We start from the raw sequence: 27,496 nt of genomic DNA on the forward strand, positions 1-27,496 counted from the left end.
TTAGGGTTACCTTACAAAAAGTTTCAGCATGTTCTGATCTGCAACAAAATGACTGTTCTATAAGAAATTTCATTGATAGGGTAAAACAGCCTACAGATGTAAATCTCAGTGTCCACTATCAGCGTAAACTTTATGTTCATTTTGCATGTTTAACTGCTGCAGTTTTTTGGGAGGGTATATCCACAGACATATATGGACTATATACATGTGATGATTTTTTTTACTCCATGATCTTAACCAGTCTAATTTAGCAAGTCAATATCAATTTGATCTTATTTTGAGTGGTTGTGCACCTTAATAAGGCAGTCAAACAGGCAATATGTATACAAAGCCCATGGTAATAAAAATAACCATAAGATATACATTACAAAGACAATATTAGTACTTAATTTGGATTTAATACATTACATGGTTAAAAATTTGTAAATTAATCTTGCTTTTATTTTATTTTTTAAAACGGCTAAAAAAAAAAATGTTTAGACTCTTATTTTGAACGGTCACATTGCAGCCCATGTGACTAGCCACAGCCTATCGGGTTTGTTTTTTGTTTGTTTTTTTTTCTCCTGCAAGTACCAGAGAGAAACGCGCAGCATTTTGGCGCTGCTGTTTGAGAGAAGTTGCTGCTTTAAAGAGAAAAATGAGTGGAAAAGGCATCTATTTAACATTTTGGAGCTGCTGCTTTAAAGAGATAAACAAGCGGAAAAGCCGTCAATTTAAAGTGGTTTTGTTCTTTGAGGAGTCATTTTTGTTTTTTCGCATTGTCCAACGTTTGGTGAGATTTTCTACATTGCTGAACGGGACTTGGTGAGTAAACATTGTATTTTATGCAAAGGATATTTTGACATTGGTCATTTCGTAGAAGTGTGGTGGCAGATGTTTTATGGTAATTTTGAAACTGAATTCTGTTTAATTGAAGCATGGGCCTGTTCATTGTCTTTTGTGTGTGTGTGTGTTTTTGTTTGTTTTTTTGTTGTTTTTTTTTTTTCGTCGTGAGAGTGCTTCACATAAGCGCTAATTAAGATGAAAATTTACATTTATTGGTACTGGAAGCTACTTTTGTATTATGTAACTTATTTATGCATTTTGTTACTATGGTAGGCTAATGTCTGAGTTGGATTCCACGTGCGAGAAACAAGATGGCACTTGTCCTCAGTCGAACCTTGTGTTTTTACGTGCGCACGTAAGCGAATTGTCTGTGAACATTATTTTTATTAACTACACAGATGTATAATTAAACAAATGGTGACTGGTTTATCACACAACTATGACAGAGTTTTGGGGGGAAGAGCGAGCAGCAGCCTCGCAGCAGGGGCAGCGGACAGTTTTTTTTTTTTAATTGATTACATATGCACGCGTGAATGGGACAGGACGTCCTCAAGCAGAGGCGGTAGGACCGCTGAAAGCAGCTGTCATCCAGACACAGCTCTTGCAGCAAATAATGAAACTCCCCATGAGGATGTTGTGAACCCAGGGACGGTGCCGCTGGCGACGTCTGTCAGCTTTCCACAACAATTAAGAGCACAGCAACTCGCTCCATGTGATCAAGGTCCGCCATGTTGACTTGACGGACACACCACCATCGCCCGGTGTGTCGCTCTGCTTTCGCTGCGAAAATTCGCCCCAGTGCGTCATCAAATAGGAGGAGCTTCCATTCCGCTCGCCGGCTCCGGTTGTCAGTCAAGTTAACATGGCAGACCTTGATCACACGGAGGGAGTTACTGTGCTCTTAATTGTTGTGGAAAGCTGACAAACGTCGCCAGCGGCGCCGTCCCTGGGTTCACAATATCCTCATGAGACGTTCCCAATTCAGGGAGTTTCATTATTTGCTGCAGGGGCTGCGTATGAATGACGGCCGCTTTCAGCGGTCCTACCGCCTCTACAGGACCCAGTTTGAGTACCTTCTGTCCTGTCAAGCACACACATGTAAACAATATAAAAAAAAACTGGCTGCTGCTCACTCTTCCCCCCAAACTCTCATAATTGTTTATAAACCAGTCACCATTTGTTTTATTATACATCTGTGTAGTTAATAGATAAAATAATCTTCACGGATGATTCACTCACGCACGCACGTGAAAGGAAAAAAAACTGTCCACTGCAGCTCGCTCTTCCCCCACTCTGTCATAATTGTGAAATAAAGGACAAAAGGGACATAAGTCCTGCTCACAGGCTGGCTACCAGAGACAGGACATGTTCACATCCAACTCAGTGAAACTCCAGACATCTCCACGTCACTACATATTCACTCCCTGATTGGTCATCACGGTGCGACAAGATGAAAATGTTCAGATTTTTCAACTTGGGGAGGAGGGCGATGCGATATCGCGCCACAAACGCGCCATTCACTTTATTCGCGTCGCTTCATTTGCGTCCATTGCGTCGCGGTGCGTGTCTGGGCGCCCGGTGTGAACGCGGATTTACTATGCACAACTGTTTAAAAAAAAATGCTGCAAGTGTCTAATTCTCCCGTTTATGCCGATGAAATTTTAATGTTTGCACTTTCTGTATTAATATATGACTTTCAACAGAAAAGTTTGATAACGGTTTCCTGATAAAATGCAACTGCATGATATTAACCAAAGTCTAATTTATTGAATCAATATCAATTTTGGGCTTTTGTTACTATGGTAGGCTATTAAGGTGGTCGACTTAAAGGTTTTGTTGTGCGCTTGTTAGCAAGGCAGTCGAACAGGCATAGTTAGCAAGCTGTTTAAAAAAACCCCACAAATGTCCGTTTCTCCCGTTTATGCCAATGGCATTTTGAGAGTGGACTTAGATTAGTGGTTGGTGAATTAGGTGATTTTTGTCTCTAGTTTTTTTTTTTTTTTGTTGTTGTTGTTTTGTTTTAAATTTGGCTACATTATTTGTACAAAAGAAAAATTAATGGCCTTTCACATAGAGTGCATAAACGCATCACACCAAAAAACAGTGCTTGCGGGACGCTCCGCCGAAATCACACACTGCCACTGTCATCAAGATGCCACGGTCAAAGTTTTTCGACATATACAGAACATAACATACAACTCTGTCATTTGCAGTTTTCCTCAAGAGTTTGCCATTCTCAATCCTCAAACGCTAATCTGGTGGTTTTTTTTGTTTTGTTTTTTTTTCTCAGAAATAATGGATTATTCAGAAAGAACCAAAAGGAGGAAAATAGCAGCAAGAGTGGAGGAACATTTGCATCTCATTGAAAAGGAATGTATGATTGATTTGTTGTCACGTGATTCTGAACAGGAATACCCACAGGATTTGTTAGAACATTCTGAAAGGAAACATTCGGCAGATACTTTCTACAATGCTAGCGATCAGAACTGTTTTGAAAATTCATCATATGATTAGGGCTGTCACAATTATTACAATATTCGTCATTCACGATTATTTTTCATATTCGCGATTACCGTGAATTATTTTATCCACAAAGCATAAAACGACTCAGAATCTGACGTCATTGTGCTGCAGCCTCGCTGTCGTTTTAAGGCGGGACAATAACATGGAGGCTGAAGAGCGATCCGTCCTGCCGTTTGGATAAGACGGCCGATTAAAACAGTGGCCGTCTTCTTCAAAAGCCGTCTAAAATGCGGAGCTGTCGGTGTGTGTGTTTCTGTGTGTGCACGCGGAGTCAACAGGCTGCAGACTGTGAAGGAGGTGGTGGGTGAGAGAGATTCCTGAATGCAGGCGCGACACGTTACAGTCTGAGAACCATCAGTGCGCAGCGAGCGCGGAGCAGAGAGAGGATTTTAACTTGAGTGAACGTGTTAAAAACAAAACCAAAACGTGAAGCTGCTTTTACTTCTCTCTGAACTTTCTCTAAAGGTGTGATTTTGCCGTTACCGTCCTGTTCACACCATGTGCGAGTCGTATGCTGAATTTATGAGATCATGAGATGAAATAAACGGTCAAATATCTTTAAAAACATATTTAAAAATGAGAATATATGAATGAACTGAGCCACAAAAAAAAAAAAACCCTGACATGAAGAAGCTGTGGTGATGTTCAGACACACAGATCACAAAACGCAGGTGAGAACTCTGAACTTTAACAGCTGTTATTTTCCAAAGGTATTTATTTGTTCAATATGGGCTTAATGCAGTGTTTAAGCACAAAACGTGACTGATGAGGAGAAACAATTTCAGAAATGCAACAGAAACAACAACAATTCAGAAAAGGTTGGGACTGTATGTAAAATGAAGATAAAAATAAAAATGTTGCACCATTCCAGTTTCTCCACTCACAGAAGCCAAACGTTCTTCCAGAGTTATGTAATTATACTACAATACAACCCCTGGCAAAAATTATGGAATCACCGGCCTCGGAGGATGTTCATTCAGTTGTTTAATTTTGTAGAAAAAAAGCAGATCACAGACATGACACGAAACTAAAGTCATTTCAAATGGCAACTTTCTGGCTTTAAGAAACACTATAAGAAATCAAGAAAAAAAGATTGTGGCAGTCAGTAACGGTTACTTTTTTAGACCAAGCAGAGGAAGAAAATATGGAATCACTCAATTCTGAGGAAAAAATTATGGAATCACCCTGTAAATTTTCATCCCCAAAACTAACACCTGCATCATATCAGATCTGCTCGTTAGTCTACATCTAAAAAGGAGTGATCACACCTTGGAGAGCTGTTGCACCAAGTGGACTGACATGAATCATGGCTCCAACACGAGAGATGTCAATTGAAACAAAGGAGAGGATTATCAAACTCTTAAAAGAGAGTAAATCATCACGCAATGTTGCAAAAGATGTTGGTTGTTCACAGTCAGCTGTGTCTAAACTCGACCAAATACAAACATGGGAAGGTTGTTAAAGGCAAACATACTGGTAGACCAAGGAAGACATCAAAGCGTCAAGACAGAAAACTTAAAGCAATATGTCTCAAAAATCGAAAAATGTACAACAAAACAAATGAGGAACGAATGGGAGGAAACTGGAGTCAACGTCTGTGACCGAACTGTAAGAAACCGCCTAAAGGAAATGGGATTTACATACAGAAAAGCTAAACGAAAGGCATCATTAACACCTAAACAGAAAAAAACAAGGTTACAATGGGCTAAAGAAAAGCAATTGTGGACTGTGGATGACTGGATGAAAGTCATATTCAGTGATGAATCTCGAATCTGCATTGGGCAAGGTGATGATGCTGGAACTGTTGTTTGGTGCCTTTCCAATGAGATTTATAAAGATGACTGCCTGAAGAGAACATGTAAATTTCCACAGTCATTGATGATATGGGGCTGCATGTCAGGTAAAGGCACTGGGGAGATGGCTGTCATTACATCATCAATAAATGCACAAGTTTATGTTGATATTTTGGACAATTGAAAGGATGTTTGGGGATGATATCATTTTTCAAGATGATAATGCATCTTGCCATAGAGCAAAAACTGCAAAAACATTCCTTGCAAAAAGACACATAGGGTCAGTGTCAATGAGCAGATCTGATTCGATGCAGGTGTTAATTTGGGGGATGAAAATTTACAGGGTGATCCCATAATTTTTTCCTCAGAATTGAGTGATTCCATATTTTTTTCCTCTGCTTGGTCTAAAAAAGTAACCATTACTGACTGCCACAATCTTTTTTTCTTGATTTCTTATAGTGTTTCTTAAAGCCAGAAAGTTGCCATTTGAAATGACTTTAGTTTTGTGTCATGTCTGTGATCTGCTTTTTTTCTACAAAATTAAACAACTGAATGAACATCCTCTGAGGCCGGTGATTCCATAATTTTTTGCCAGGGGTTGTAGTAGAATATAAAGAAGGGGAAAAAAAGAAAAAAAAAAAGACAATATATTCGTTAGGGCTGCAACAACGAATCGATAAAATCGATTACAACAGGCGATGGCAACACATTGCGTCATCGATGCGTTGTGTCAAGCGATTATGGCGCCAGAAGCTGCTGGCCGCTTCTGACGGCGACCAGTGCACAGAGCAGATCAGACGCTGTTTCGTACAACTACACAGTTACAATATGGCAGATGCAAGTAGACAAAAGAAAGTTAAGACTTTAAAAGTGTGGGAGCACTTTACATTAAACAACGCAAAGACGTTTGTTAACTGCAACGTTTGCAAGTCGGACCTCACATGGCACAGGAGGCTCAGGCTGTCTGCGCGTCTCCCAGAGCAGCAAGGTGAGGGGCAGAGAGGGAGAGAAAAAGAAAGAACAGTAACAGCACCGACAGTTTTTTATTAATGTTGTCAAAGTCCTACCATCGACATTAACGCCTGTCCGATTGTCCGGGACAAGTGTAAAATGTGATCAGACAAGTAAAAGTTCTAAATCGTTGTACGACCGGACAAGTGGCTTTTTTTTTTTTTTTTTTTTTTTCCCCTTGGTTTAAAACATTTAAAGGTTCCTTCTTGCACCTCGTGAGAAAGCGTCTTTGGTTTTTCCTGCCACACTCCACGCAGCTCCAGAAATTCATTTATAGGCTTTATTTTACTGTTGAAAGTCTTCGTTTCCAAAGTTTGCTCAAGTACGGTGTGTGAGAGAGAGGGAGGGAGAAATAAATAAATACGTATATGGGAAATGACCACAATAGTTGACCACATAGTTTATAAGTTATCCAGAGAATGTTGCACATATAGTGAGTCAGGCTACAGTTTTTGATTTAGGTTTTATGGTTAACTGGTTATGCTAATTGCTCATTTGCAGCAATAAAATACCTCTTTTTTCACCATATACGTATTTTATAACATTTATGTTTCACTGTTGTTTTATGGCAACTTAGCACTTTGATAAAGCAGTGCCATTTGAAATAATTATTTTTGTTCTTTATTATAAACTGTTTTATTCTTTATTATTTTATATTTCAACAGCCAAGGGACATTTGACAATTTGTTGATTTTCAAGTATTTTAAGTTTTCAAATAATGTTCTGTTGTTAAATAAAGTGATGAAGGAGGTGGTGGCCAAGTGGTTAATGTAATGTGGAGTTGCGTCAGGAAGGGCATCCGGCGTAAAACCTGTGCCAATTCAACATGCAGATCCACCTTGGATTTGCTGTGGCGACCCCAAGTGCAAACAAGGGAGCAGCCGAAGGGACTTACTATTAAATAAAGTGATGGAAGGAGAGAAAAATTGTTTCCCTGGCACATTTTTTAAAAATTCCCCGCTAATCCGATTAATCGTGTCGAAACCCCATCAGATTAATAGATTACCCAAATAATCGTTTGTTGCAGCCCTAATATTCGTCAATCGCAATTATTTGTCTGACAATTAATCGTCTCCAGAAATTCCTAATCGTGACAGCCCTACATATGATTTAGAAGATGAATATTCCTCTGATATTTTTATATGAGTGTAAGGTCACATTAGAGGATTTAGATGCTGAAAACTGGGTGCCAGGTGATATGCCAGGTTATGATAGTGACTGTGATTTGGGTGGAGATGAATGCTCTGATTTGGAAGATGATCACAATGATTTATGTGGGCTTGCAGAGTGGGCTGCAGAATTCAACATACTGCAAACAGCACTGTCTGCACTTCTTAAAATCTTAAGAAGGAAGGGCCTTGACATCCCAATGGATGCCAGCACTCTTATGGCCACTGACAGATCTTGCAATGTGATGACTGTGGCTCGGGGGGCCCTACTACCACTTTGGAATCGACAATGCTCTCATAACTGAACTAACATCTTTGGGACACTTAGCAAATGTGACTGATACTCTCACACTTCGAATCAACATTGATGGATTGCCTTTATTCCGTAGCTCCAGTATGAGCCTGTGGCCTATTCTGGATATGATTAAAGAAATTCCAGGGTGTAATGTGTTTGTAATTGGAGTGTACTCAGGTGCGTCCAAACCCACAAATGTCCAAGAGTATTTGCAAGAATTCATTGTGGATATGAAAGCCATTTCTCAGAGTGGTATTGTGTACAATGGTTTACATTTCAGGGTGGCATTACCCGACGCTTTTATTTGTGATGCACCTGCTCGTGCCTTTCTTAAATGCTCCAAAGGCCATACGGGCTATTATGGATGTGAGAGGTGCACTCAAAAAGGCCAGCACATGAATGGGAAGGTGGTTTATCCTGAAATATCAGCAGAGCTCAGGATGGATGAACAATTTGGTAGGCAAGGCTATCACCAGCACCAACTGTCAGCCTCTCCCCTAAATGATCTCGGTATAGGTTTAGTTACTGGTTTTGTGTTAGATTATATGCACCTTGTGTGCTTGGGGGCAATGCGTAATCTAATATTTCTTTGGATGAAGGGACCGCTGAAATGCAGGCAGTCTATGAAGTTTTTTGTTGCTATGTCAGCATATATGCTTTCTATCAGGCAGTATTTACCTAGCAATTTTGCAAGGAAACCACAATCGATGTTTGAGTTCAGCACATGGAAAGCTACAGAGCTTTGGCAATTTTTACTTTACACTGGTCCTGTTGTTCTCCGCAATAATATACCCATTAAAATGTACAGAAACGTTTTACTTCTGGCTGTATCTATGAGAACTCTTCTGAGTCCTGTTTTATGTTCTCCTGACCATTGTAACGATGCTGAGGAGATTTTGAAACTCTTTGTAACAGTTTTTTGCTGCAATTTATGGCACTGAATTTGTCAGCTATAACATTCATGCATTGATCCACCTAGCTCAAGATGCACGAAAATTTGGCCCATTGGATAGTGTGTCATCGTTTCCCTTTGAGACATTTTTAGGTAAACTGAAAAAACTTGTCCGTCGGCCTAAAAACCCTGTCCAACAACTTGTCAGGTGGATCCACGAGAAGCAGAAAGTTGCAAGCCAAAAGACCACATCAGCTTTCAGCCCACTTAAGCAGCTCCACTTTTCTGGACCAGTGATTAATTCAATTGCAACATGGGAACAATACAGGTGTTACAATGATGGAAAAACATTGATCTCCTCCTCTCGTGGCGATGACTGCTTTTCTGTAGGGGGGAGGGTTCTTGTTGTGCGGAATATTTTGTCACATTCTGGAACTGTTAAAGTCCTTTGTAACTTTTTCAAAACTGCCAAATCCATTTTCAACTATCCACTGGACTCATCACGCCTCGGAATTCTTTTTGTTTTCAATTTATCTTAACACTTGCAGCTTTTACCTGTGGATGAGTTTAAAAACAAAAGTGGTTTTGTTGCTATTCAAGACTGGATATGTGGCATTGCCACTCCTGCACTAGTGGGGTGTTGTTGTTGTTGTTGTTGTGTTTTTTGTTTTTTTTATTCTGAATTTGTGTATTTGTTTTTCTTTAAGCATGTTACCTTTTGCAATAGTCGAGTTTCAAAATGGAGGTCTGGCTGTGATAGCAACTAGATGGTTTACAAGAATGGAGGAGGATGAGTGCTATTGGCTACCAGCAAGGGTGAACATGAGAAAGGCAGTCATCGAACAACAGGACCCTCGGTGACTGGGAGACATACAAGTTAACCGTCAAGAGAAATTGACATTATCGGATATGATGAGTTCACTGTTGAGTCTGTTTAGATTTGCTCTGAGTGAAACTAATGGCCACTCATTTGTCTGTCTCCCACAGCAACATATGAAATTGCCCGCATAAAATTAGCAGAGTACGAAGAGAACACAGATGTGCCAACAGAGTCTGATTCCACAGAGAATATGGGAAAGGGGAAACGCAAAAAGAGGTCAGGCTATTTGCATTATTAAATGATAGATACTAAAATGGTGATGACACTTTGATTTTTCCAATGGCACAGGAAGGACAAGTTTTGTGGGAGATTTAAGTGCATTTGGCTCAAAGTTGTCAAAACAAGGGAGGGAAAACCAGATATATGATTAAATAATACTAAATGTAATCACTTAATCAAAGTAACAATCACGTTTAAAGGGGGAAAAATACTTATAGAAATGTATGTGTGCATGCCTGAAGCGGGCATAGGGTGTTGGAACAAATAAGGATCCATATGGGGAGTCTCTCTGGTATGGTCCAGAATGTAGTCATACTGTATATAGATCAGATTGATACATTTTGCGATGTTCTTGCGAATCTGCAAATTCAACCCTTTGTGGGTAACCTCCAGCAAAATCAAGCATTTTAAGCTGCAACAAACTTAAAGGTCCGTGAAATTCTGGAAGGAATGATAGATGTATAGTGGTGTCACCTATTGTCCAAAAGTGGTCCTTCGTTTATCGCAGAAGTTACGTTCTAAAAATAACCCGCAATAGGTGAAATCCACAAAGTAGTCAGCGTTATTATTTACAGTTATTATAGATGTTGGCTGTAAAACCCCTCACTACACACTTTATACACTTTTCTCAAACAGGCATTAACATTTTCTCACTTTCGTCTCCAGTGCTTTTAGAACTAATGAATTTAATTTAAATGATCAACATACGAGGTTGGACACATAAGAAATTATTAAATAGTGACTCACCACTATTTCACAGTTCCTCTGACCGCGCCTCTTCATCCTGGCACCGCTTCGCTGTAGCGTCTTTTTCCAGTGAGTCACACCTCAGTGCAGGTGTCTTTCCAAGTGAAGAACACAGTTATGGGTAGTTGTTGGCGCTCTATTCTTCTGGGCGAGAAGATTATAAAGAGACACGCAGAACACAATGTGCGTGCTGTCCCTTTGTCACTGCATCCAGTGTTACAGTTGCAGGGTATGGATGTGGGACCCGCAAAAAATCCAAGTCATTAAAAAGATACAAACCTCTCTGACCATGGAGCTCCGTGACTGCGGTTACCGAGATCATGCAGCGCTGCGGATTTTTCCGCAAGAACTCTATCCTTGCGGGCTGCCAGACTGCTCCGCATCAAAACAGCGAGCATAGTCTCCAGACCTGTTGCTGGAGTTGGTCGCAGCTCCACACATTTGACGGGGGTGGTGTGAGTGGCCCGCTGCGGCGTTTACAGAGTCCACAGATTCGGTAAGCGCATCGTCGGCAGTGAGAGCAGTCGCGGTGATGCCGACTGGTGCTGCGACCGGCCTGCCTGATAAAGACACAATGCGCTGTTAAAAAAAAAAAAAAAGCATGCAAAATTGCACTAAAAAAAAAAATCTGCGAAACTGTGAGGCCGCGAAAGGTGAACCGCGTTATAGCGAGGGACCACTGTATTTTTTACCAAATGTTTTTTAAAATGCTTTAACTCATTGATTGTGCTCGTATATTATACATTTCTAGGCGAGTGATTTCATCCAGTGAGGATGAGGATGATGATTGGTCTGGCAGCAGGCCTACACCTCCATCCACCCTCAGGGCTATGCAGACACCTCCGCCGCCTCCATCCACCCTTGGGTCTTCACCTCCACCACCTCAGGATAACCATAGATGGCCCATTGTTTCGGCCTGTCACGATGTCACCATTTCACCACATACCCCACAAACACAAATTAGGGACAGCATGTTTGCTCGCCTCATAACGCTGATTAAGGATAAGGACAAGAGTGGAATTGTCACTGGCTTCATCAACACACCTGAAAGATAAAAGAAATGGGGAAAAGTGAACTGTGCCCTCAGGAAACACTGTAAGAATTTTTCTATAAATATTGTCCTGTTCAAACAGGATTTTAGATAAGATTATGTGACTTTTTTTCATTAATCTAGATTTTCTTTTATTGGGGAAAAAAATGTTGCTTTGAATGGATTTACATGAATTTACACAAGAATGTAAATGAGTTTTTATTAATGTAGACTTTTTTCATGGGGGAAAAAGACACTGTGGCTTTGAGTGGATTTACAGGAATTTACATAAGATGTGGCTCTTTGTTTAAAAAAAAAAAAAAAAAAAAGTGTGTGAGAAAGAGAGTGAGTGAGTGACAAAACTGACTGGGACCCAGGTTGGCATCCCGGGTGGAGCCCACTCACAAGCCCATATGGGCCCCGTTCAAAACATTTGAACACAAACAACACAATATATTCTTAGCTCAATAAAGGATAAAACAGTAAACTGATTCTGAATAGAGAAAGAAGCACAATTGGTTAATATTAAAACATTCAAATAAAACAATATATCAATATATCCTTCAGACAAAATTGTCGATCTGCACAACTGTTGGTGTAATTATGCCCTTGGTTTCAGTGCAAAAGGCTCCCTGTTCAAACCCCACCTCTGCCACATTTCTTCATTCGGTGTTTCAGCATTTCTCATAATGCCCCTGTCGCATACATGTCAACCCCTTTGAGGGTCCACCTGTATAACCAAGTGAGAAAATCCACAAAATCCTTATAACCTCCAAATCGCACCAAAATCATTATTACAGTACACACAACCTCATAGCGGTATCGCATAACTGGGTTTTTGTCCACATACACTCAACAAAAATATAAACGCAACACTTTTGGTTTTGCTCTCATTTTGTATGAGATGAACTCAAAGATCTAAAACTTTTTCCACATATACAATATTACCATTTCTCTCAAATATTGTTCACAAACCAGTCTGAATCTGTGATAGTGAGCACTTCTCCTTTGTTGAGATAATCCATCCCACCTCACAGGTGTGCCATATCAAGATGCTGATTAGACACCATGATTAGTGCACAGGTGTGCCTTAGACTGCCCACAATAAAAGGCCACTCTGAAAGGTGCAGTTTTATCACACAACACAATGCCACAGATGTCGCAAGATTTGAGGGAGCGTGCAATTGGCATGCTGACAGCAGGAATGTCAACCAGAACTGTTGCTCGTGTATTGAATGTTCATTTCTCTACCATAAGCCGTCTCCAAAGGCGTTTCAGAGAATTTGGCAGTACATCCAACCAGCCTCACAACCGCAGACCACGTGTAACTACACCAGCCCAGGACCTCCACATCCAGCATGTTCACCTCCAAGATCATCTGAGACCATCCACTCGGACAGCTACTGGAACAATCGGTTTGCATAACCAAAGAATTTCTGCACAAACTGTCAGAAACTGTCTCAGGGAAGCTCATCTGCATGCTCGTCGTCCTCATCGGGGTCTCGACCTGACTCAAGTTCGTCGTTGTAACCGATTTGAGTGGGCAAATGCTCACATTTGCTGCCGTTTGGCACGTTGGAGAGGTGTTCTCTTCACGGATGATGCGAAGGAGATGTGTTGCACTGCATGAGGCAAATGGTGGTCACACCAGATACTGACTGGTATCCCCCCCCAATAAAACAAAACTGCACCTTTCAGAGTGGCCTTTTATTGTGGGCAGTCTAAGGCACACCTGTGCACTAATCATGGTGTCTAATCAGCATCTTGATATGGCACACCTGTGAGGTGGGATGGATTATCTCAGCAAAGGAGAAGTGCTCAATATCACAGATTTAGACTGGTTTGTGCACAGTATTTGAGGGAAATGGTGATATTGTGTATGTGGAAAAAGTTTTAGATCGTTGAGTTAATCTCATACAAAATGGGAGCAAAACCAAAAGTGTTGCGTTTATATTTTTTGTTGAGTATATTATGAGTTGCCACAATGACATTAAAGTCAGGATCATTAGTATTTCTTCCACAGTTGAATTTCAAACAATAGAGATCTAGTATTAATGCGTCAAGCTGAATTTTATAGAACTGAATGTGTCAAATTTAGTTATTTTTTACAGAAACAAGAACTGTGTGTCACTAGTGGAAATACATTAATAAAATGAAAAATAAATTGAATATAACGACAAGTCACGAATGCCACGAAGTACACATTCTTGGCCGCTGATCATGAATGTGATTATTCGGGGCAGAGGCGTCAGGTGTCCTCAGGAACTACTGCAACCTGTTACCACACGTTACGATTAATGGCACATGTTGCCGGACAGTTATCAGGAACCATTACGCACGGTCAAGAATAGTGTTCCGTGTTGTTGCGTGCTATTGTGCGTAACAGCGCATCATTAAGTCCTGTCATATTGTAAACGAGGTGAATTGTCTCCACACCCATATTCATCCAACCGAATTCAGATCGCTCCAGTTTTTCAGAAGAACTTTGTGACTGCATACATAGTTGGGCTCTGTGCCATGGAGTGGCGCAGAGAGGAGGAGGAGGAGGACAGCGCCAGATGTGTGGCTTCATGCGGCTCTCGTCTGGCGCGTTTTACCAAACATCAGGCACATGCAGCAGGTGGAACACCTGCAGGAGAGCGCTGAACAGCACTGAAATTAGACTTTTAGCCGACTTGGTGTCAGAAATCAAACTGAATGTTGTGCAGCAGGGTTTAACTGTGCGCGCGCTTCTTCCTCTGCCAGACTGGAGGAGGTGCAGAGATGTCGGGCAGCACGTGAGTCTCCTCTCGCTCCTCTGGTTGCTCAGACTCGTTCTCCCGCTCATCGGTTACAACAGCAGGTGGAACACCTGCAGGAGCATCCTGAGGAGCTTCAAAAGTCCAGCAAACTATGTGGGAGGAGGAAAAAAGAAGCCACAAGAGAAGAGTAAGGACTGCAGCAGTGACACTGAAACATGTTTCTATATATCAGTTAGGAACATAAGATATTACGTTATTTGGACATATATAAATCATGCATATCCAAGAGATATTTTCTCCACTGTCTCTTCAATTAATGTTATCTTCTTATTTGTGGACCTGAACATTTTTTTCTGTTCAGATGAAGTCAGTAACTGAACCCGTTGTTGACACAGGACCAACTAAGGACTACCCCCACCTCAGACTCAAATTCAAGAAGGTTGGTGTTGATTTCATGTTTTTGGTGAATCAGATTCAGGACCAGCGCGTGCTCCCAGACCTGACCCGTCTGTATGAAAACTGTCAGGTTTCTAATGTTGTGTTAAAAATGTCTGTGTGTCTGTTCATTATCATTTGCTTCAGGCTCAAGAAGAATGTCAGAAAAAGATCAAGGCAGACGAAAAGATCCATAAAGAACATCTGGCTGCCATTAAAGCTGGAAGAGGACACTACGCACAAACAAAAGAAAACAGGTTAGTGTGACTTTGGATTTGGATCCAAGTCTCTCTGGACATGTTTCTGTTCCTCAACATTGTTACATGAGACATTTTTTCAAGAACTGAACCAAATGTATTTCACAAAATGGAGAACAGGTTCCACTCACCAAAAAGATGTTGGTTTAATTCCTGGATATTCATCTCTACATGTTGACATGTCCTTGAACCTTGGACACAGCTGTCACTCAAAACAAACACAACCTAATGACTCAGAAATCTATGGTTTAAAGATTTTATGGGAAATTAATTGCTTTAAAAAAAACAAATGGCCTCAAGTCGCCAGTCAAGGAAATGCATGTTTTGGCACTTCTGTGTTGGCTAAATGCCAAGACATGCAGAGTCCTGGTAACAGCCTTGTTGTGGTACATCTGATAAAACCCATCTCTTGAGCTTGCCTGGCTTATCACACAAATGGCCCCTGAGAGACACTACAGAACTCTGGACAGTGGCTCACAAAACCTCCAAGTGACCCTTGATCCATGCTATGCTGAAAAGACATAGATGAAAAGGACCCTTTGGTCATCACACCCCTGTCATTCTTGTAGACAGAAGGGCAAATCATTCAGTCCAGACCTTGTTTTTCCATCCTGTTCCTGTGTAATTGACTCTGTTTATGTTTGAACAGATGCACACTTTTAACACTGTATGCATAATTGCCCCGGCTGTGATGGGGATAAAAGCTGGGCTCAGAAAGCCACACTTTACATTCATTTCATTATTTGTTTTATATAATGGCTAAAATAGATCCTTGTCATTTGACAGTTTATAAACAGAAAAGGGACTTAAGGCCCGATACCACTGCCGTTTAGGAAGATTTGTGTATGGATTGCGCACAAAATTGGCTCATATTCTCCAAACATCCGCAGTATTCGTGAAACATGCTTGTATGAGTCGGCCGACACCCGCACACGTCCGCATTTATTTGCAGGGGCACGTTTTTCTGTTGCCAGGATTTTTGAGCTGCACGTGTGTGCGCGCGCGTGTGTAGGGACGTACTACTTAATTACTTATTAAGTATGTCTTTCTTAATTATTTGTGATGAATTTATTACATTTGATTCATGCATAATTAAGGCTAAGGTGTACTCATTATAAAGTGCCACTTTGATTGTCAAGTTGTCATAATGAAGACAATCCACAAAATGTCAACTTGTCATGACAAAAACTGAATGATAGTGACAGCAGTCATAAACGCTTATGACATCGACATAATGTTTATGGCACATTCATGACTGTCATGTAACAGTTATGACACTGTCATGTTACTATTATGACGGTACCTTCAAGTAAAGTGTTAGCGCATCTTGTGTGTACTCAGTAGTGGCTGAGTTAAAATTCCTTTTTCACAAAAACATGCAAATTGCTATTTTAGTTTTTTTTTGTTTGTTTTGTTGTTTTGTTTGTTTTTTTTTTTTGTTTGTTTGTTTTTTTTTTAAGCTGAGCAAGTCATTCGTTTTAGACTGTGGAATACTCCAAAGAATATTTGACTTCTCTGGGCTGATCTTCATGACATGTAAACTGAAATCAAATTGAAACTACTCAAATATTTTATGACCGAAATGCCAGCATAGCTGCAGCTTGAACACTGGTACAAATAGCCCTGGTCTTCCCTAACCCATTATAACTGGTCCGCTGTACCAATAAAGATCACAGCTTTTACCCACTAAAACAAACAAACATCACTCTTTCGTTTTATCTTAAATTTTCATCCTCATTTTCACACCAGGAGCAAAGTTCTTCTCAGTCTCATTCTCTTTATTTATTTCATTCATAAAATAAAACAAAAACACAAGAGTAAATACAATTACCAAGTTACCATGAATGAAAAGGAGCAGAAAGTAATAACTTATAACATCTGCCCCATCATACACATGAAAATATAACAGTTCCATCAAACGCCATATGGCTTTTTTAAGACATAACGCATAACACAGAGCAGTTTAAAAAGCACTACTCTGAAATTTCATATTTTTTCAGCACAGACAATTTTAAGTTCTTTTTAAACACATGCATTGACTTAGAAATTTATATTTCATTTGTCAACTGTTCCATAAACCAACACCTCTGACTGAAATACACTTTCCTTTAGTTGTAGTTCTATACCTGGGTTTTACGAAAACTTCAGTTCCTTTCAATTCATATTTACTTTCTCTTTTGGTGAATCTATTTTGTAGATTAATAGGTAATTTTTTAAAATGAGTTTTGTACATAGCTTTTAAAATATCCATTTCTACCAATTCAGTAAATTTCAAGATTTTCAACTGTATAAAAATTGGGTTTGTTGGACTTCTGTATCCACTTCCACTCACTATTCTCACAGCTCTTTTCTGTAAAATAAAAACTGGATTAATGTAAGTTTTACAAGCACTTCCCCAAACTTCAGTACAGTAGGTCAGATATGGAACAATCAGTGAGTTATACAACATAAGCAAGGCAACCTTATTTAGAAAGTGTTTAACCCTATGTAATACAGCTATTATTTGTGCTACCTTAATTTTCACATAGTCAATATGTGATTTCCAGGTCAAATGTTCATCTAAAGTAACACCCAAAAACTTCATGTGCTCTTTCGATCTGTAATCCTTCAGTAAATAATGACACATCTATATCTTTACTTTACTTTACCATACTTGTATAGTTTTTTTCAATATTTTATGGTTCAGTGTGGTTCAACAAATATACTTACTAAATACTGTTTTTTTTTTTTTTCTCAAAGGCATTTGCAATTTGTTCCGTTAATTCCATGATTGCTGTAGCAGTTGAATAATTTGGGCGAAATCCATGTTGACTGTTTGTTAAAACATTATATTTACTGATAAATTTAGTAAGTCTTACTACAAATAATTTCTCTAAAATCTTTGATAACTGTGGTAGAAGTGATATAGATCTATAATTTGTGAATTCATGTTTATTTCCTTTTTTATAAAGCGGAATTATTTTAGCGATTTTCATGCAGTGTGGAAATACCCCTTTACTAAATGATAACTTGCAAATCAATCAATCAATCAATTTTTTTTTTATATAGCGCCAAATCACAACAAACAGTTGCCCCAAGGCGCCTTATATTGTAAGGCAAGGCCATACAATAATGATGTAAAACCCCAACGGTCAAAACGACCCCCTGTGAGCAAGCACTTGGCTACAGTGGGAAGGAAAAACTCCCTTTTAACAGGAAGAAACCTCCAGCAGAACCAGGCTCAGGGAGGGGCAGTCTTCTGCTGGGACTGGTTGGGGCTGAGGGAGAGAACCAGGAAAAAGATATGCTGTGGAGGGGAGCAGAGATCGATCACTAATGATTAAATGCAGAGTGGTGCATACAGAGCAAAAAGAGAAAGAAACAGTGCATCATGGGAACCCCCCAGCAGTCTACGTCTATAGCAGCATAACTAAGGGATGGTTCAGGGTCACCTGATCCAGCCCTAACTATAAGCTTTAGCAAAAAGGAAAGTTTTAAGCCTAATCTTAAAAGTAGAGAGGGTGTCTGTCTCCCTGATCTGAATTGGGAGCTGGTTCCACAGGAGAGGAGCCTGAAAGCTGAAGGCTCTGCCTCCCATTCTACTCTTACAAACCCTAGGAACTACAAGTAAGCCTGCAGTCTGAGAGCGAAGCGCTCTATTGGGGTGATATGGTACTACGAGGTCCCTAAGATAAGATGGGACCTGATTATTCAAAACCTTATAAGTAAGAAGAAGAATTTTAAATTCTATTCTAGAATTAACAGGAAGCCAATGAAGAGAGGCCAATATGGGTGAGATATGCTCTCTCCTTCTAGTCCCCGTCAGCACTCTAGCTGCAGCATTTTGAATTAACTGAAGGCTTTTTAGGGAACTTTTAGGACAACCTGATAATAATGAATTACAATAGTCCAGCCTAGAGGAAATAAATGCATGAATTAGTTTTTCAGCATCACTCTGAGACAAGACCTTTCTGATTTTAGAGATATTGCGTAAATGCAAAAAAGCAGTCCTACATATTTGTTTAATATGCGCTTTGAATGACATATCCTGATCAAAAATGACTCCAAGATTTCTCACAGTATTACTAGAGGTCAGGGTAATGCCATCCAGAGTAAGGATCTGGTTAGACACCATGTTTCTAAGATTTGTGGGGCCAAGTACAATAACTTCAGTTTTATCTGAGTTTAAAAGCAGGAAATTAGAGGTCATCCATGTCTTTATGTCTGTAAGACAATCCTGCAGTTTAGCTAATTGGTGTGTGTCCTCTGGCTTCATGGATAGATAAAGCTGGGTATCATCTGCGTAACAATGAAAATTTAAGCAATACCGTCTAATAATACTGCCTAAGGGAAGCATATATAAAGTGAATAAAATTGGTCCTAGCACAGAACCTTGTGGAACTCCATAATTAACTTTAGTCTGTGAAGAAGATTCCCCATTTACATGAACAAATTGTAATCTATTAGACAAATATGATTCAAACCACCGCAGTGCAGTGCCTTTAATACCTATGGCATGCTCTAATCTCTGTAATAAAATGTTATGGTCAACAGTATCAAAAGCAGCACTGAGGTCTAACAGAACAAGCACAGAGATGAGTCCACTGTCCGAGGCCATAAGAAGATCATTTGTAACCTTCACTAATGCTGTTTCTGTACTATGATGAATTCTAAAACCTGACTGAAACTCTTCAAATAGACCATTCCTCTGCAGATGATCAGTTAGCTGTTTTACAACTACCCTTTCAAGAATTTTTGAGAGAAAAGGAAGGTTGGAGATTGGCCTATAATTAGCTAAGATAGCTGGGTCAAGTGATGGCTTTTTAAGTAATGGTTTAATTACTGCCACCTTAAAAGCCTGTGGTACATAGCCAACTAACAAAGATAGATTGATCATATTTAAGATCGAAGCATTAAATAATGGTAGGGCTTCCTTGAGCAGCCTGGTAGGAATGGGGTCTAATAAACATGTTGATGGTTTGGATGAAGTAACTAATGAAAATAACTCAGACAGAACAATCAGAGAGAAAGAGTCTAACCAAATACCGGCATCACTGAAAGCAGCCAAAGATAACGATACGTCTTTGGGATGGTTATGAGTAATTTTTTCTCTAATAGTTAAAATTTTGTTAGCAAAGAAAGTCATGAACTCATTACTAGTTAAAGATAATGGAATACTCAGCTCAATAGAGCTCTGACTCTTTGTCAGCCTGGCTACAGTGCTGAAAAGAAACCTGGGGTTGTTCTTATTTTCTTCAATTAGTGATGAGTAGAAAGATGTCCTAGCTTTACGGAGGGCTTTTTTATAGAGCAACAGACTCTTTTTCCAGGCTAAGTGAAGATCTTCTAAATTAGTGAGACGCCATTTCCTCTCCAACTTACGGGTTATCTGCTTTAAGCTACGAGTTTGAGAGTTATACCATGGAGTCAGACACTTCTGATTTAAAGCTCTCTTTTTCAGAGGAGCTACAGCATCCAAAGTTGTCTTCAATGAGGATGTAAAACTATTGACGAGATACTCTATCTCCCTTACAGAGTTTAGGTAGCTACTCTGCACTGTGTTGTTATATGGCATTAGAGAACATAAAGAAGGAATCATATCCTTAAACCTAGTTACAGCGCTTTCTGAAAGACTTCTAGTGTAATGAAACTTATTCCCTACTGCTGGGTAGTCCATCAGAGTAAATGTAAATGTTATTAAAAAATGATCAGACAGAAGGGAGTTTTCAGGGAATACTGTTAAGTCTTCTATTTCCATACCATAAGTCAGAACAAGATCTAAGATATGATTAAAGTGGTGGGTGGACTCATTTACTTTTTGAGCAAAGCCAATAGAGTCTAATAATAGATTAAATGCAGTGTTGAGGCTGTCATTCTCAGCATCTGTGTGGATGTTAAAATCGCCCACTATAATTATCTTATCTGAGCTAAGCACTAAGTCAGACAAAAGGTCTGAAAATTCACAGAGAAACTCACAGTAACGACCAGGTGGACGATAGATAATAACAAATAAAACTGGTTTTTGGGACTTCCAATTTGGATGGACAAGACTAAGAGACAAGCTTTCAAATGAATTAAAGCTCTGTCTGGGTTTTTGATTAATTAATAAGCTGGAATGGAAGATTGCTGCTAATCCACCGCCCCGGCCCGTGCTACGAGCATTCTGACAGTTAGTGTGACTCGGGGGTGTTGACTCATTTAAACTAACATATTCATCCTGCTGTAACCAGGTTTCTGTTAGGCAGAATAAATCAATATGTTGTTCAATTATTATATCATTTACCAACAGGGACTTAGAAGAGAGAGACCTAATGTTTAATAGACCACATTTAACTGTTTTAGTCTGTGGTGCAGTTGAAGGTGCTATATTATTTTTTCTTTTTGAATTTTTATGCTTAAATAGATTTTTGCTGGTTATTGGTAGTCTGGGAGCAGGCACCGTCTCTACGGGGATGGGGTAATGAGGGGATGGCAGGGGGAGAGAAGCTGCAGAGAGGTGTGTAAGACTACAACTCTGCTTCCTGGTCCCAACCCTGGATAGTCATTGTTTGGAGGATTTAAGAAAATTAGCCAGATTTCTAGAAATGAGAGCTGCTCCATCCAAAGTGGGATGGATGCCGTCTCTCCTAACAAGACCAGGTTTTCCCCAGAAGCTTTGCCAATTATCTATGAAGCCCACCTCAATTATTACATCTATAATTTTCTTAATTACCAACATGTTCATATCTGCATAGTCATTAGATTTTTTTTTTATTTGCACATTGCTGGACAATTTTAATATTTCATTCATTTCTATTTTTTTCAAGAAAAATATTGTTGACATTGTCTTTTATAGTTTCTAGATCAATGTTATCATTTGGAATTTGTTGGGCCAAGGTAGGGCCAATGTTTTTAAAATAATTATTGAATTCATTTGCTATTTCTAATTTGCTACTAATTTCGACTATACGAGTATCTTTAATAAAATGATTTGGAATATTTGGTGTTGTCTTGCCTTTTTGCAAGACTGTTTATTACACCCCAAGTAGCTTTTGTGCTTTCTTTATTTTGATCTAACATTTTGCTGTAATAATCCCTCTTTTGTCTTCTTATAATTCCTAATAGTTTGTTTTATGTTTTATACCTAGTTTCAGCATCTTTTGTTCTTAGTTTAAGAAGCATTCTATAGAGGAAGTTCTTTTTCATACAGGCATTTTTCAACCCATTTGTCATCCATGGATTATTGATACTTTTTTCCATTGCTTGAGCACTTATTTTTACCTTTTTTTTTTTTTTTTTTACAGTGTTTGACATAGAGGCTGACAAGTATGTTCATAAATATGTTGTAAGATGTATCAACATTGTCAGTATACACCAAATCCCAATTCTGAATTCTAAGAGCTTCTCTAAATGCTTCCATTGCCTTGGTTGATCTATCTCTTACAAATATTATACCTTCATCCTGAGCAATAGTGCAAAAAGTATTTTTAAAAATTTCAAATACTGGAAGATGATCACTCACATCTGTCACGACAATACCGCATTTTAAATTACTTAACGTATTATATATTATCTATTTGTTACACTATGTGTGGTGATCCTAGTTGGCTTGGTTATCAAGGGATTTAAACCAACACTTTTCATATTATTTGAATATTCATTAGATGCAGTTGAGTTTCTCCAGATCTCCACATAGAAACACTGATTTGTTGTTGATTTGGTCAAACATCTCTAGTATCTTATCTGTAAATATATTCACACAAGATCCAGGCATTCTATAAACACAACTTACTATAATATTCTTATCCCTTTCATTACAAATTTCTACAGTAAGAATTTCCATCAAACAATTCACTGTAAATGTTTTCTCTTCGATAACTTTGCATTTTATATTTTTATCTATGTAGAGGGCAACACCTCCTTTTTTGTTTATTTAAATCAAACATATTGTACCCTTCTATCTGAACAGTATTAATATCATTATCTTTCAGCCAAGTTTCTGTAACTACAATAACTTCAAAATTTATTTTTAACTGATTCAGATACTGCTATTTTTTGCTAAATTGCATTTTAAACTTCGACTATTGAAATGAATGATGGACAGTGCTTTGGCCTCATTTTTACCCATTTCATCATTATATTTTTGAGCTGTATAATATTCACACTCATTTTTGACCTTACACAGGAAAATGGATTCATCATATTTCTCTAAATCATAAATTTTGCCATCATCTGTATCTATATATGTATTATTCATGTATGTGTCCATAGGAGTGACTTTCCAACCTGTTACTCGCTAATCGGTTGTCCCAGTCCATTCCAGAAGCAACTTACTCCAGTAAAACACACGGAGACAAAAAATAAATATAATTCAAATGTCGGTGGGGTTTTTGTTTCTGCCAAAAACAGCAGCACTTTGATAAATCCAGGAGCAACCCAAGCCATTAAATTTGGTGATGCTGATTGGCCAGATATTTATTATTTGTCCTTAGCAACATATACAATTGGTCATTTTGCTGCACTTCAAGGGGCTGATGAATGATGAGTCAGTTGGTGGAAATGTTGTTTTAATAATTCAGCTTACATGTAGGCACATACTTTAAAGTAAAATTGATACTGATAATACTTAAAAAAAAAAAAAAAAAAAAAAAAAAAAAAATTATAATTTCTCCCACATCCGAGAGGGCAGCACAAAGAAACGCTGCACCTTCTTGGCCCTTTCTGGAACATCTTTGGACACCACTGTCCTAAATGAATCCAGGAGCTGCACAAAGCTCTGTCCTCTGAGCACCCAGATGTGGAGGTAGCAGAAGGAGACCACAGCCAGAGGCACCAGGAAGTTCATCACCATGCTGATGTTGGAGGAGTTGGCAGTCGGTGTGAAGGGGGAAACCCAAAGTTACACTAATCTTTTGTCTTTTGTTTGTGCGTAGTGTCCTCTTCCAGCTTTAATGGCAGCCAGATGTTCTTTATGGATCTTGTCCTCTGTCTTGATCTTTTTCTGACGTTCTTCTTGAGCCTGAAGCAAATAATAATGAACAGACACACAGACATTTTTAACAGAAGATTAGAAACCTGACAGTTTTCCTACAGACGGGTCAGGTCTTGGAGCACGTGCTGGTCCTGAATCTGATTCACCAAAAACATGAAATCAACACCAACCTTCTTGAATTTGAGTCTGAGGTGGGGGTAGTCCTTAGTTGGTCCTGTGTCAACAACGGGTTCAGTTACTGACTTCATCTGAATAGGAAAAAATAAACATGTTCAGGTCCACAAATAAGAAGATAACATTAATTGAAGAGACAGTGGAGAAAATATCTCTTGGATTTGCATGATTTATGTCCAAATAACATGATTTCTTATGTTCCTAACTGATAGAAACATGTTTCAGTGTAACTGTAGCAGTCCTCACTCTTCTCTTGTGGCTTCTTTTTTCCTCCTCCCACATAGTTTGCTGGACTTTTGAAGCAAAGTGTGGTTTATCCTGGCTGTGCTTTATTATTGGCCTGTAATGACAAATGAGTACATTTTAATCAAACATGTTCATGGTGCATCACATTCAAGCCCCAACATCTGCTGCTAATGCTGCGTTTACACATAACATGGACAAGTCACAAATGCCATGAAGTACACATTCTTGGCCGCTGATCACGAATGTGATGATTCGGGGCAGAGGCTTCAGGTGTCCTCAGGAACTGTTGCAACCTGTTACCACGTTATGATTAATGGCACGTGTTGCTGGAGAATTATCAGGAACCATTACGCACAGTCAAGAATAATGTTACGTGTTGTTGCACGCTATTGTGCGTAACAGTGCATCGTTAAGTCCTGTCACATTGTGAACGAGGAGAATTGTCTCTACACACACCCATATTCATCCAGCCGAATTCAGATCGCTCCAGTTTTTCAGAACTTTGTGACTGCATGTGTAGTTGGGCTCTGTGCCATGGAGTGGCGCAGAGAGGAGGAGGAGGAGGAGACGGACAGAGCCAGATGTGTGGCTTCATGCGGCTCTCGTCTGGCGCGTTTTACCAAACATCAGGCACATGCAGCAGGTGGAACACATGCAGCAGGTGGAACACCTGCAGGAGCGCACTGAAGAGCACTGAAATGAGACTTTTAGCCGACTTGGTGTCAGCAATCAAACGGAATGCGGTGCATCAGGGTTTAATTGTGTGCACGCTTCTTCCTCTGCTGGACTGGAGGAGGTGCAGAGATGCCTCGCTGCATATGAGTCTCCTCTCGCTCCTCTGGCTCAGACTCGTTCTCCCGCTCATCAGTTAGAACAGCAGGTGTAACACCTGCAGGAGCATCCTGAGGAGCTTCAGCAGGAACTGTGGAATGACACTTGGCTGACTTCGCGTCACTGTTCCTCTTCGGCATACTGCATCAAACTGAACGCTGTGGAGCCGAGTTTAATTGTGCGCACGTGACAGAAAACTGATTCGTCGTGGCACGCGCAGTGAAATGTGACGCCGCGTTACAAGTCGTGTCAAAACTTGACAATTTCTGTGTCACGTCGTAATAACTCGTGACAGTTTGGGCGCCAAGAACCATCACAGGAACCACTATGAACGTTGTCACGTTCTATTAAGGATCACGACTCCAGACAGATCAACACGCTCAGTTGCGACCTCCACGACGTGAGATGAAATGAGGGTGGTGTGTGACATTCGTGGAAGATTTTTTGACAGGCAAAAACATGCTCCACGAATATCAAGAATATCACACACCAACACGTGCTATTAAGAAACCTATTCAGATGCATTAAGTCACGTTAAGAATGTCAGGAATGTGTCACGAATGACAGAACAATTACATTCATAACGCATCTTGCTCATGTGTAAACGCACCTTGAAGTGAAGCCAACACAGAAGTGCCAAAACATGCATTTCCTTGACTGGCCACTTGAGGCCATTTGTTTTTTTTAAAGCAATGAATTCCCCATAAAATCTTTAAACCATAAATTTTTGTCATTAGGCTGTGTTTATTTTGAGTGACAGCTGTGTCCATTGTTCAAAGACACGTCAACATGTAGACATGAATATCCAGGAATTAAACCAACATCTTTTTGGTGAGTGGAACCTGTTCTCCATTATGTAAAATACATTTGGTTCAGTTCTTGAAAAATGTCTCATGTAACAATGTTGAAGAACAGATACATGTCCAGAGAGACTTGGATCCAAATCCAAAGTCACACTAACCTGTTTTCTTTTGTTTGTGCATAGTGTCCTCTTCCAGCTTTAATGGCAGCCAGATGTTCTTTATGTATCTTGTCCTCTGCCTTGATCTTTTTCTGACATTCTTCTTGAGCCTGAAGCAAATGATAATGAACAGACAGACATTTTTAACACAAGATTAGAAACCTGACAGTTTTCATACAGATGGGTCAGGTCTTGGAGCACGTGCTGGTCCTGAATCTGATTCACCAAAAACATGAAATCAACACCAACCTTCTTGAATTTGAGTCTGAGGTGGGGGTAGTCCTTAGTTGGTCCTGTATCAACAACGGGTTCAGTTACTGACTTCATCTGAATATAAAAAAAAAACATGTTCAAGTCCACAAATAAGAAGATACCATTAATTGAAGAGACAGTGGAGAAAATATCTCTTGGATTTGCATGACTTATATATGTCCAATAACATGATATCTTATGTTCCTAACTGATACATAGAAACATGTTTCAGTGTAACTGTAGCAGTCCTCACTCTTCTCTTGTGGCTTCTTTTTTCCTCCTCCCACATAGTTTGCTGGACTTTTGAAGCAAAGGGATCCAGTGGTTTATCCTGGTTGTGCTTTATTATCGGCCTGTAATGACAAATGAGTACATTTTAATCAAACATGTTCATGGTGCATCACATTCAAGCCCCAACATCTGCTGCTAAAAAAGTGAAGCCAACACAGAAGTGCCAAACATGCATTTCCTTGACTGGCCACTTGAGGCTGTTTGTTTTTTTCTTTTTTAAAGCAATTAATTTCACATAAAATCTTTAAACCATATTTTTCTGAGTCATTAGGCTGTGTTTGTTTTGAGTGACAGCTGTGTCCAGGGTTCAAGGACACGTCAACATGTAGACATGAATATCCAGGAATTAAACCAACATCTTTTTGGTGAGTGGAACCTGTTCTCCATTATGTGAAATACATTTGGTTCAGTTCTTGAAAAATGTCTCATGTAACAATGTTGAGGAACAGAAACATGTCCAGAGAGACTTGGATCCAAATCCAAAGTCACACTAACCTGTTTTCTTTTGTTTGTGCATAGTGTCCTCTTCTAGCTTTAATGGCAGCCAGATGTTCTTTATGGATCTTTTCCTCTGCATTGATCTTTTTCTGACGTTCTTCTTGAGCCTGAAGCAAATGATAATGAACAGACACACAGACATTTTTTACACAACATTAGAAACCTGACAGTTTTCATACAGACGGGTCAGGTCTTGGAGCACGTGCTGGTCCTGAATCTGATTCACCAAAAACATGAAATCAACACCAACCTTCTTGAATTTGAGTCTGAGGTGGGGGTAGTCCTTAGTTGGTCCTGTGTCAACAACGGGTTCAGTTACTGACTTCATCTGAATAGAAAAAAAAACATGTCCAGGTCCACAAATAAGAAGATAACATTAATTAAAGAGACAGTGGAGAAAATATCTCTTGGATTTGCATGACTTATATATGTCCAATAACATGATATCTTATGTTCCTAACTGATACATAGAAACA

General features: G+C 39.5%; 1 long non-coding RNA gene across 1 annotated transcript; it reads left to right on the forward strand.

Annotated features, from left to right (window-relative positions):
• Positions 1-603: 603 nt before the first annotated feature.
• LOC117530514 lies at positions 604-26,984 on the forward strand. Its single transcript, XR_004566394.1, has 2 exons — positions 604-804; positions 26,794-26,984. It is a non-coding gene; the product is annotated as an uncharacterized LOC117530514 (long non-coding RNA).
• The last annotated feature ends 512 nt before the right edge of the window (positions 26,985-27,496 follow it).

This window comes from Thalassophryne amazonica, chromosome 18 (genome assembly GCF_902500255.1).
Source record: "Thalassophryne amazonica chromosome 18, fThaAma1.1, whole genome shotgun sequence".
NCBI lineage: Eukaryota > Metazoa > Chordata > Actinopteri > Batrachoidiformes > Batrachoididae > Thalassophryne > Thalassophryne amazonica.